Source organism: Melopsittacus undulatus, chromosome 3 (genome assembly GCF_012275295.1).
Source record: "Melopsittacus undulatus isolate bMelUnd1 chromosome 3, bMelUnd1.mat.Z, whole genome shotgun sequence".
NCBI classification, from domain to species: Eukaryota; Metazoa; Chordata; class Aves; order Psittaciformes; family Psittaculidae; genus Melopsittacus; species Melopsittacus undulatus.
Genome location: NC_047529.1, coordinates 28,038,972 through 28,050,497, shown reverse-complemented (window position 1 = coordinate 28,050,497; position 11,526 = coordinate 28,038,972).

Below are 11,526 nucleotides of genomic sequence, written 5' to 3'. Positions count from 1 at the left end.
CCCGTTGCTTCAGAAGTAGCACTTTTCAGTACGATTAAGTCTTGCTTTTTAAGAATATGAAATTGCTGGCACTGTAGTGAGGACAGGCAGCCATTTTCACTCTCAAGTTGTTTCGGAAATGGAGGAACAGGGATACATGAATACAAGTTTTAAACAGAATGGCTACAAAATAACCAACATCTTCTCATTTCCATCCATAAAAGGCAGACTGCTGAGCAAGCAGGTTCATGTCTGCTCCTGGATACTGCTAAAGCAAAGGTGAGCTGCTTTGCGCTGATCAGCCTTCCCATGCGAATGCGTATTTCTCTTAAATTGCTCTGAAGTTCCACCAGTATGATGAAAAAAGCAAACATGACACCTTGGGACACTATTGAGCAGTTATCATTATATTAACTCCAGGTAAAATCCTCAACACCAGAAATAATAGAAGGGTAGTTTTATGACATGTAAATTAGCAGAGAAAATTAATAAGTGAGGATGTGTGGCTAATAGAAGGAACAGCATAGAGGTAGTGTGTTTTATTTTTTGTCAGTGTCATGCAACATGTAAGTTGAATGGCTGTGCTTAATATTTCTATAGCACCAAGAAGGAAGTGTTAATGTATTGCAAAGTAAGAAGCTTTTAACACTGATCTTTACTGACTCAGTAAATTCCTAGTGAGTTTCTACAGGAAATGATTGTACACCAGAAGCAATTCAACATTTTTATGTGTATTCTGGAAAAACCCCAAATAGTGCTGATAAAACCTACACCAAGATAAATATTAGTAGAGTGATAAATAATGATGAAAACAGAACAATACAGGTTATTTGATAAAATGCCTTCAGATAAAATGTATTAAGACTTTTAATAAGTTTATGTAGGGCTTTACTCTCTCTGTGAAGACAGTACTTGAATGGAGTCTCTGAAAGAAGATATAGGTGCTATTTCTCCATTGCACATGAATTTCTGTGGTGTTACTGGTAAAAAAGAACCCTCTTGTGACTCATGGCTAAGTAAAAGGGGAATAATGGGAAGATACTTTATCTGGAGAGGTTAATGACACAAGTTACTGAGTCTATATTTAAAAATGTACAGGTAGTTGTAGTGACAGGATTAGAAGGGACTTTCAGATTTCCAAGGTCAGCACACTGATACAGCAGGGATTGTTCTGTACATGAGTCCACAAGACCTCATGGGTGCCTGCAGGGAAGCTGGCTGATACAAAACCCACAATTGGTTACCAGAGAAAGGAAATACAGTGTTTGAAGAACACTTGTACAGAACAGACTGCGAGAGGATTAATTTTATAAATGTAAATGTGAGGAATATTCTTGTATTCCATATTCCAGGGATCTTGCCTCGTTCCTGCCCTGGCAGATGAGTAGGAGGTGTATAACACATGGATTCTGGCTTTACAAGTACTTTCTGCCTCCAAAACTTGGAAATAGTTGAGTGTTCTTGAAATGCAGTTTACAGTAAAGCAAGCTTCACCTGAAGGAGCATTTTTCATTTGTGTTAGTAACAGGTATTTAATTTCAGTGGCCTGTAATTACCAGAAGGCAGCAGACAGAAACTTTTACAGCAGACAGTTTTTAGTGCAGGAGAAGCCTTAGAGCTAGTAAAAAAGTGGTGGGAACAAGGAACAACTGACTTGGAAGTTCCCCTGGGTCTATTTCTCTGCTTTCTTCAGCTTGACCAGCCTACTTGCAAATGTGGTAAGTCTTAAACTTTCTAACATGAAGTATCTAACAAGGCTTGACAGCACAGACACAGCATTTTCAGCAGCTAATAAAATATTTAGCATCTCTGTGACAGATGCACTAGAACATTCTGAATTAAAAGCACAAAATACACAAAACCGTTTAAACTAAACCAGTAAGTTTTTCAGGAAACAACATGATGCCTGGTGGGGAGGAGGTCATACCTGCGACCACAGGATCCAGGTCATTAACTTTACTTCAGTTTGCTTCTCTTTTGTGCTTAAACTTGAAGCTCAGCCTTCATGAATCTCTGGGATGACTAAATTGTATACGGTTGTACGGAGGGCCAGACTGCCTGTCACTTTGCAAGTCACCTTGGGATTATCAGTAAAAGACAAGTATAATACATATCAAATGTTATAGAAGCCCAGTAAGCTTCTTGTCATTTTTCAGTTTAATGGCTGGCTTATGTTATTTTACCAGTGTGGCAAGGAGAAAAAATCTACTGTAATAAAGTAAGCATAGCTGTCTTTCTTTAGGAAGAATGATCTGTGTATCACATATAGGTTGATCTGTTGTATAGAAAGGCCTTAGAGCTCACTGTGAATTTCTATGAGCACAGCTTGTTCTCAGTGAACCTCAGTCCTGCAACTTGAATTCCCACTATGCCTATCCTGAGAAAGAACCAAGGGAAATGTTGCAACCGAGGAAGGTTGCAACAAGGGAAATTCTGGTTAGATGCTAGTAAAAAGAATTTTCATTTTGAGTTTAACAACATTGGAGCACAGAAATTTTGGAACCTCCATCCCTGGAGCTATTAAAACACAGCTGAATATAACCCTGAGCAACCAGACTTAGTCTCTGAAGACTACCATCAGTGGTCCTAACTAGCTCTCAGAAGGCTTGTCCCTGCATCTGCCCTGTGCAGTGCACACAGCATTACTAGAGTAGTTAAAGCTGTTCTTTTTTTTTATGACAAAGAGTATTTCTGTACAAGGCTTTCTGGTGAGGTAAGCTTTTACCACGCAAGGGTTTTTCCTTTATAGCTCTGCATAGTTCTACACATCTAATCACCATAACTCTGCTAGACAAGCACTGCATGTGTATGCACAGCATCCTCTGCTCAAGAAAGTCAAAACATCAGCCCACTGAAAAGCTAAGAGCCAGCATCACAGACCCGAGTTAGCATTCCTGTCGGATTGTTTTAGAGGGAATGTAAATAAGTTAAAAGAAAATCAAGTGATATGTAGTTGTCCCTGAAGGACTGCAGGTATGTAAATCTTGTTACAAACATGTATTTCTGCAGAAATCTGTGTTCTTATGCGTCTCATTTACAGCTCATGAGTCTGCCTCAGCTCCCTCTCTTTGTGTCTTGCTTAATAAGTCATTGAATATAGAAACCTATTTCCTTTGGCTTCTCTGGGCCATACTGGTTCTCTTTTGCCCCTGGGCTGGGGAGTTCACCTTAAAACCCTGATAAGCACATCTCATAAGGCCAGCCTGGCTTTGCTTGTGTTATATTGGAGCTTTTGGAAATGTTGATTTTAAAGGTTAATAAAGAAGAGTGAAGGGTGGAACAAGACTAAGAGAAAGCAGATATTGAGAGAGTTGAAAAATGCCACAGTGTATGTACACCAAGGGAAACTGTAAAAAGGGAAAAATACCAAACATGGCAGTGGAGGGGAGTATTTCAGATGTTTTATAGAAGTAGATCTCTACTAACTTGTTTGTGTTAGGGGGTGGAAGCCCAGTTTGGCTGGAACGGGGAGCTTGCACACCAAACCAGCTTCAGCAGTCCTTGTATCCCTGTGGGTGCTGGCTGATAGGACAGGGTGCTGTGGCACTGTCCTGCTCCTCTCTTTTCAATGTGATCAGTTCAGGCTGGCAGAGCACTCCAGCAGAGTATTTCTGCACAATGCCAGGCTCTGTTTCTGGCTGGCCAGCAAGGCTTATGTTTATTGTGATTGACTGCCCTGCTTTGCCTTGTCCTGAAGGTATGGGCTTTTCCTCACAGCTCATCTACTGCACTGGCAGGAACATATAGCATAGAGGACACTATAAAAATTATGAAAGTGAAGGGAAACTTGGACTAAAAAAAATTATCATCAGGACTAAACAATATGAGTAATCATTTAAAATACATAGTCTGAATATTGGCCATCAGGCTGGCAACAGTACAGACACGATCACAGTAAAACAGAAATGTATTCTGCTAGAACCAGGATACAGAAGAAAGTGCATTGGTGAGATCAACAGGCAGTATTATTCTTGAAGAAGCTGCTAAATACAAAGCAGTAAATCAAAGACCTATGGGAATGATCAGTGAGATTGAGCCTGGGGAACTGCCGATCAGCCTGCCTGGCAGACTGGCTTAAACCTCTGGCACTCTGAGCCACCAAAACCTAGAAATACCTGACTCCACTACAAGTCATGGCAACTTTCTCCTGGCCTCATCAGTGGAAGGTTTTTTGTTCAATTAGTTCTGGTAAACAGCAAACATAAAGCAAAGATAAAGGCATTATATAGATTGGAAAAGCTGACCTGGTTTCTGCTCCCACATGACTCCAAGAGAAGGAGACATGGCTCAGGTGAAGAATAATGATTAAAAATTGTAATTTACTGCCTCACTAGCAATACATCGATACATTACAGGTTAATGTGGTGGTAGGAAGGTGTTCTGTGTAACCTTGTGAAGTTTTATTTTAACTTACAGTAAATTTATGAGTGGCATGGATATAGTGGATAGGTTACGGATGGGTTCCTACTTTTTCCTCTGGGTAGTTAAACTGTTGAACTGCTTGCTGCAGGACTTTTGAATGGTAAAAATTTAAAGGGATTAGAAAAGTGACTAGACAAAGTCTGGAAAGAAAAGCTGCCCATGGCTAGTTAGCCATGAACTCTTTGTCTTGGAAAGTTCCCCAACTACACAATAGTGGTGGCTGAGGCTGTGCTGGGAAAATGTTATCTATTTTTTGCTATTATTATCTTCTTCCAAGGTACAGTGTTGGATAAGTTTTTGCCCTGATTTCATATCACTGTTTTATGTTTTCAGATCATTACCTATTGTTCACTAAGAAGTTGATTATTTTGGGGAAGTGGTTGGAAAAAGCTTGTGTAGGGCAGCTACCACCAAGCTTATTTGCTCTTCTGCAATTTCTTAGCCCAAGTTCTGTTGGGCAACAGATATTCCCTCATTAGCTGCATGTATTTGTGCCATGACTACAACAACAACAATAACAAAGAACTGTTTTCCTAACCCCTGCCCCTAACCAATAGACTGAAATTGTTTTAGAGAAGGCATCAAGGTGACAGAGGTTTAGAAAGATGAGCTGAAATGACCAGTTTCCTAAGTAACAAGTAAATGCTGCATAGGTAGGTGAAAATAGATAACATATCTGTATAATACAAATAGCCAGGCGATCAAGGAAGTTTTTTGCTGGAGTGTGTTGAAGCAGAGGGAGAGGTAGGAAGAAATTAAGGATCAGTTCATGAAAGCTGTACGTTGGAAGAGTAACTGAGAGTGGCCATACATGGGGTTGGCCCCTGATACCAAAGGTTTTCACTGTGGTAGAGAGGGAGGCAGAAGGGCAGAAATCCCAATTTCGCCTGCCCTTCAGCTATCTTTATACTTCTCTGTCTCAGCACTGGTGTAGGGTATGGCCCGAATGAATTAGGACTTCTTGACAGGTATCAGCTCATACAGCGAATATCCACTAGATGCCACTGTGCCATTTCTCAGTCTATGTATGACTGGGTGCCCTTTGCAGACTGGGGCAGAGCTACGTTCCTTTCAGTGGCTGCTCTGATGTTTTTAGCTGACGGTGATCTCAGCAGACCATTTGAAGATGCGTGTGAGTGGGTTTGTGTACATATGACCCAACAGAGACTTATGACAACACTGTCACAGAAAAATCAGGATAGGGTATTCATTACTGAGGTAATGCTGTTGAGACTAGTTGTTATACAGTAGAAAGCAGCAGTGGTTGTTAATTTCTAAGAAGTGTGTAATATTTTCCTATAAACTCTTCTTTGTGCTCAGTTTGAGTTGTGACATACCTATGTCTGTGAGCCTGGGGACAGTCAGTAAAATCCTCAGTCAGGGCTACCAAGAAGGGGCACAAATGCACAAAAGCTGTTAATGCTCCTAACCATTATTAAAAAAACCCCACCCTATAGTTGGCACTTTCTTCCATGTTCCAACAAATTGTCACCTATTTAACATTGCTTCATGTTACCTCTGTTGTGACATATTACTTCCTTGTGACGTTACTGGTGCTGTTATATGCAACCTTTTTAATTACTATCAAACCAGAAGATTTTAGTAAGGTTTAGAAAGTTCAGAAAGGAGGGAGAGGGAAGTAAACCATACTATTCCAAAGCTAAGAGCTTAGGGGTTAAATATTCCTTAGAGAAGATTTAGGGCATTAGCCCTTATTTTGCTTTGGAATATTCTTTTCTGTTCCCCTCCAGATGTAGTTTTGTGCTGACTTTTTCTCTCATCCTGATCCTAAACCTAATCCTAGAGTGTTCCTTGATCAGGCCAGCCCAAACCTTCTCCTAGTTACACCATGTCCAAGGAAAGATACTTTCTACAGCCCTTTCTGTCTTCTTCCAGCCCTGCTCCAGCTGTGATCTTGCTCTCAGACCTAGTCCTGACCCTAGCAGTAAGATGAACCATAGACACATTGAACACAGGCCCTGCTCAATCCAGGGACTAATTATTCCTCAGATAAGAACTCTAGTAAAGCCAGTGTTTTACTTCAGTGTTAAACTGAGAGGAAGAGAAAGCCCAGAGCTGCAGGAGCAGGGCTGATGACAGTCTTCCAAGGTGACATCTGGCGTCAGCCCTCGGTTTACTTAGAAAGACTCTTAATAGCTGTAGCTTCGAGTTTATTATCTCTTGGCTCTGAACTGAACCATAAGCCTTGGCTGGACCTTAGACAAGGTACCCAAGCCTTTCCTCTAGCTAAACAGTCCCCATGAGGATATCTTTCTTCAGCTCCAAGCTTTCTTTGACAGCTCCTTTCCTTCTCCACCCCAGTTGCAGCTCTGGACTGCCTCTGTCTCTGTCTCTGAGCATCCAGCACTAGAACGAGCCCTTGGCCGAAACCCACTTAGATATGGGGATGAAATCAGCACCTCTAATACACGTTAGCTGTTGGATCTCTGGCAAGAAGACTTTGTAACAGACTTGTGTGGGTGTGCACATTTGTTGAGTTCTGGAGAACTGGCAAAACTTAGCAAACTTGCAAACCCCCCCCAGCCAAAAAAAAAAAAAAACAATCAAAACCAAACCCAAACAATACAGGTTATTCATCAAGGTAATACTTAGATGAGAAATGTAAATATTATACATTGGAAAACAGAAAAAAAGGCTTTTATCTTGTAAAGGATTTTGTGTCATTCCCCTGTGTGTTCCTATTTGCTTTGAGCCTTGCTGGCCCCATGCGTATCTTTGTGAGTGTATGGATAGTGAGGGCTACAGTGCACACATGTGTCTGTATGGAAACTCCATGTATGTCTGATACTGTGACAAAAACAAGATGTGAAAGATACAGAATTTTTCAGGGAAGATGCTAAATGAAACAGCAGCCAGTTTCACTTGTTTCCTTCCAGTACAAAACCATTTATATATAGACAATTAGGTGTTAATTACATCACAATTTGCAGAAGACTCATGGAAAGAGAGGCTGAGCATAAGTGAGGTTGCAAGAGAACTCAGAACCACCATGAAAACTTGTCTTGCAGTTGACTAGCCTGTCCTGTGATGACCAGAAGCTGGTCATCCTAGATGTATATGCATATTTTTTACTACTGTGTTTTATCTGGTATTCAAATAACTTAATATCTATTACCAGAACTAGCTGGGATCTTAACTCAGTGCTCCTCCTCTTAACAGGTGCAATCCAGTCTTTCTTGGGAGTGATAATCTTTATTTTTCAAATATTGGTTCAGTTTTCTTTCTGCAGTTTTTCATTTGAGTTACAAATGAGTGACAAACAAGAAGTCAAAGCACCTTATCTCCAGACACCAGCTGGTATGCAATTGATGGCATTTAGAAGTATGAGAAATCTGTATTAAGCATCTGAAAATGTGTGCATTTTCATCATTATGTTTGGATCCTGCTGGATTCTAGTTTTTGCGGTGCCACATGTTTTCCCTGCCAGAGTTTACAAGTCTGCAGACTAAATGATCTTTTTTTTTTCTCACTCACTCTGTTGTTGTTACTAATTAAAACATGTCATCCATGCGAAAACTAATTATCACTACTGTACAGAGCAGCAGGCTGAGGAAGAGGTATTTGCTAGGAGATCAGAGCTATGCCAGCTGTCATTTCAAATGGATGGACTCAAGACCCCTCCCTGTCCTCTATTTTAGGTATTCTCTGAGATAGAAGTTAGAGAATTATTTGGGCCAAGAGAATATTGATTATGAATGCCTGTGGTCAGGTGGAGGCATGGTCTCTTTTACCAGGTACCCATCTTGGAACTTAGAAGAGAAACTTGAAATCTTTAAATTTAACTAACATATTACTTTGAATACCTTTTTATTGCAGCAAATGAAAATGTTCTGAAAAATATGTTGTAGTTTGATGCATTTCAAAAATTCTCGATTAGTTTGAGTCATAAGTTGAATCAGTGGCACATGAATAGGTATCTTTACTATAGGACATTACAGGGAAGTGGGGATTGTGTGGGGAATGTATTTCCCAACTACTGCTACTGCAGGATTGCCCAAATTCAGTCTGAACCTGCTGTTCCTTGCAATGCTCTGAAAGAGCTGGCAGATGGTGCTGCTTACCTTTAATACACAGCTTATTTTATCACTGTACTCTTGGTACTGTCAGAACAGTTTGTTCATACAGGTGTTGTATGTTGAGAATGGAGATCAAGGGAGGAGGAGAGAGTATAAAGGAATGAACAGGAGTGAGTCTTACAGTCTTACAGTGCTTAAGATTTTGATCAAGGATAATGTAAGTAAGATTAGTTGGAGCTAACATGACAATTTACATTGTTTGCTAACATTAAAATTGAAACTCACATGCAAAATTAGACATACAATGTCATAATTTTAACTCATAAGTTGATGTGGCCATAAACTTTAGGGTAAGAAAGGTTCATTCTGCTAGTCTGGGCTGACCTAAGCAAATGACACATTACATTTTTTTGCACTGAATATTACAGTACTTCTATATAAGAAAAAGCTCACATTGCCTCATATTACATAACATCATTGTAGGAAATAATGCTGCACTGTTGTAGGAGCAATATTCTAAAGCTCAAACCCAGATGTTATATGGAGGTAAATGTTATTTTATTTACAAAAAAGCCATTTTCTCCCATCATCATACCTTCCTGATCTCAAGCACCAAGACATATGTGTCCAAATAGGCTGTCCAGCATTTGGGCATCTAAAAGGTGATCTTGTGGATCAGGTGGACAAGGTGGTCTGGGCTATATTTCTTGTGGTGAAGAATTCTAGAGAGGTCTCTGATTACGGAGTGCCTGTCATATCTCCTGGGCTCTCCTTAGGTTGATGACCATTTGATAGTTTTGGATAAGCTTTTTTGCACCCATAGAAGCTGATGGTGACTGCGATCTTTTGCCTTAACATCCCATTGCATCTCACTCGTCAGAATCTACTATGGTCCTTTGTCTCTTTATGAGGGGATTTTAAGGATCCAGCTCTGGTAGAATTCCAGAGCGGGTGAGGTTGAAAGGGACCTCTGAAGCTTGTCTAGTCCAATACCCTTGCTCAAAGCAGGTTTGACTGAGTCAGGTTGCTTAAGAACTTGCCAAGTTGTGGTTTGGTTATTTGCAAGGGTGGAAGCTCCACAACTACCATTATTGACCATCCCTTAAATGTTAAAGTTTAAACATTTTTTCTTTTATTTAAATGGAGTTACATGTTCTTTATCTTGTCACCATCATCTTGTAATGTCTCAAGTCTTTGTTTTAGTCTTGATGTAGGCTGTCCTTTGTTCTTAGGTTCTCATTTTTTTAACTCATCCTGAATGTGAAGCATGTAGAAGCTGTTGGTAGATATGGTGTGATCTTGATGATGTGTTAATCTAGGTGCCATCAATGTATGCTATTATTACACCTTTACTTCTTCCATGTGTTCTGATGCATCCACATCCAGACATTTCCTTTGTTTCTCACCTTGAACCCATCCTAATGTTTCTGTTACAAATCAGGGACACTATTTAAATCAGGCAATGTTAGTACAGAGTCACCAGGTATAAGGGAAATGGACATACTAGGATAAGACATTTTCCTTGTGACCCAACTTAGAGAAACAGACCTAATTTCAGAGAACAGGGCAATATTTCAAACCAAAAACCACAAGTTCTCATGACAGCTCAATCTATGACACAGAAATAATTTAGATAGGATAAATAATTAGGAGGTTAATTTAGGAGAATGACAATGAGGGGGAATGCAAGAATATGTCCTTGCAACATTGCTTAAAGTTCATAAAATCATTGAATGGTTTGTGTTTGGGTTAGAAGGAACCTTAAGGATCATCCTTGTTTGGGCAGGGACATCTTCCACTAGACCAGGCTGCTCAAAGCCCTGTCCAGCCTGGCCTTGGACACTGCCAGGGATGGGGCAGCCACAGCTTCTCTGGGCAACCTGTTGCAGTGCCTCATCACCCTCATAGTGAAGAATTTCTTCCTAATCTAAATCTACCCTGCATCAGTTTAAGGCCATTACCCCTTCTCCTATTGAGCCTTTGCAGGTGTCTCATGAGAAGTGAACAGTATGATCACACTAGCTGGACAAACACAGCAGTGTAACTAGTGAAAGTTCAATATCCAAGTATGTGTTATTAGGGGGCAAGGTATAATTTGGGCAAGTATCACTATTTTTGGAGCCTGTGTTTGAATCTCTGAGCCTGTGCAACTCTGTTACACCCTGGTTCTTTGCTTTCTAAGTAACCTGCCCAGAATATTTTTGTTAAACCCCTCAAAAGCCCCTGGTGCTTTCTTGTACTGCTGCATATGAAAACAGCTAACACCAATAGTGAACACAAAATGCAGAGTCTAGCAATAACTTATGGTTAGTTTTATGTTATATTTAGCCATAAACATATAAGGCAATTTTTCCTCTTTTACTTCCAAACTGATCAAGACATATGACTTTTTGGCTTCATTGCTTTGGGCTGTAGGTATACTGTAGTTATACTGCTACTGGTAAACTAAGCAAAAGCTGGATCCTTTTTTGGCCTTGAGGCCAATTGGCCTGGTATGGCATGGGGTTTTAGTTTCTGAAAAAATGTTGTGTGCATCTGGGTTGATGCCTGGCTTGCATTAACTCCAAAACTGTACCTGAGGATTGCGTAGGAAAGGGCTAGTTGGCCTGGAACAAAACTGTACCATGGATTATTCTGATGATGTAGCCATTCTAGAAAATCAAGGGTCCAGGCCTACACCTCAAGGTTAGTTTATTAGTACAAATATAAAATCCTATACGTTTCAGCATAGCTTGGTTTTTCATGGTGGACATAGTTCCTATATGACTTCTAGAGCTGGGAGACAAGACTCAAAGCAAAATTTCCATGCAACTGTTTTCCTTTTACATATCCCAGTAACTTTTTACCCAAAATATGTAATCATATTTTAAAGCCATTTGTTAAAATGAGTTTCTTTCTCATTAGAAAAGCCTAGGGGACAAATGTAGAAAATGAAGCATCTAACGTGGGAGTTGTCTGCTAGACATCCATGTCAAATAGCTACATAGATGTTAAAGGCATCTTAAGCTGTCTTTGTAGCTAAGAGTGAGAGATAACTACTAATTTCATACTGAAACAATTATCTGGATAGGTCAGGTGAGTTGCATTA